Below are 1,897 nucleotides of genomic sequence, written 5' to 3' on the forward strand. Positions count from 1 at the left end.
TATAGACAGGACCAGGAAAAATCCTTGTCTCTGAGAGAGTGTAGGAAAAAGCAAACAAACAAAAAAGCCTAAAAGTGGGTGAGGGTAGGTATTGGTTAAACTGGTGTTCCCAATATTGCATGTATCCAGGTGGATATTAGGATAATTTCAGGCGATACACAGAAAAACTTCCTATTTTATGTATTTATTTAAAAGTGATAAATATAACTAGCACATCTGTGACTCCATGGCTATTACTGGTTATGACAAGGCTAAATAAAAGTGGTGAACTGATTTTAAAAATTAAGCAAATAAGCGTCAATAACATGTCTACACTGTTCAGATGTTCTTTCGCACTCTCAAATATGTAATGCTAGTCATGCTGATTCTATCTTCAATATGTCCAGGATCTGACCTCTTCTCCCCACGCCAGCATGGCCGCTCCTGGGCCACTGCAACAGTCTCCCACCAGACCCCGCTCCCCGCCCTGCCCCTACAGTCCGTTTTCCATATGGCAACTAGGGGGAGCCAGTTAAAACAGAAGGCGGATATGTCCCTCCCGCTCTCAGAACCTCCAGGGCCTCCCAGCTCAGAGAACAAGCCAAAGACCCACCAATGGCCTGTGTGACCCTATAATCTGCACGCCCCCTCCCCCTAGTATTTCTCCCATCTCATCACCTCTTTGATGGTCCTGGGACATGCCAAGCACGCTACCACCTCAGGACCCTTGCACTTGCTGTTCTCTGAGCCTGGAACATTCTTCCCCCAGATAGTGTCAGAGAGGTTCCCTTCACCATCAAGACCTTGCTCAAATGTCACCTTCCCAGAGAAGCATTCCCTGACCACTTTTTCTGAACCACATCTACCCTCTCCTGGCATTTCTGTCTCCTCTTCTCTGTTCCATTTCTAACCTTGGCATCTTTATCTTCCAAGATGCTGGATACCTGATTATTTTGCTTATGGTTTGTCTGTCCTCCCACTAGACTCCTTGAGTTCGGGAATTTTTGTGTTTTGATTACTGCAGGATCCCTAGCACCTAGAACATGGCTTGGCACCCAGTAGGAGCTCGATGAGTACATGTCATGTGGGTGAATTCAAAGTTCCATTCGTGCACATGTGCATTTTTCAAGAGAGAAAGGGTCCAAAGCATTCATCAAAGTCTCAGAAGGGTTGTCTACCACCAAAGGGTACCCCAGCTCCCCCATTTGGGACCATGTTGGCCAATTAGATTTACTTTCTAAAGGGGCAGACAATACCACTTAGCCAGTTGGGCCTATAGTTTTTCTCCTGAGAGTTAATAAGTGATAATGGTTTATCCATTAGTTTTCTGTGAAGTGGGCTAGGATGAGTCAGTCTCCCTGCCAGTTCATCTCACCATAGCAAGAGGTGGCCCAGACTCCCTCTGTAAAGCCTCTGTTCATAAGCAGTGGCCCCTAGAGCCTGCCTCTTCCCACCACCAAGAAGCAAGTTCTGCCTTGTATTATTTCTGCTGTTTCATGCCTTGTGAATTCCCAGCTAATGTGGAAACATCCCAAGGGCAAAAGACCATGTTTTCTTTTCTAGGGCCAGATATTCAGAAGATGAACATTCAACTCAAGCAGCCCGGGGTTAAAGTCCCATCTCTGCCACTTGTTGGCTGTGTGACCAAAGACAAATTACTTAACCTCTCTGTTTCCTTATCTAAAAAAAGGGATTTTTTAAGAATAAGAACTTCCTCATTATGCTGTTGGGGCGATTTGATGAGATAGTGCATATAAGTGTTTGGTATGGGATGATGATGAGCATGGAGCTTGGTGAAGTGAGGGGTTTTAGTCCAATCATGTCACAAATATTAAGTGCCTGCTATGTGACAGGTGTTATGCTAGGGACTGGGGAGAAGAAATGGGGCAGGTGCTGTCTTGTGTGAATTAGCTTCTTT

The sequence above is a fragment of the Mesoplodon mirus genome, assembly GCF_964341445.2.
Source record: "Mesoplodon mirus genome assembly, chromosome: 4".
Classification (NCBI taxonomy): Eukaryota; Metazoa; Chordata; class Mammalia; order Artiodactyla; family Ziphiidae; genus Mesoplodon; species Mesoplodon mirus.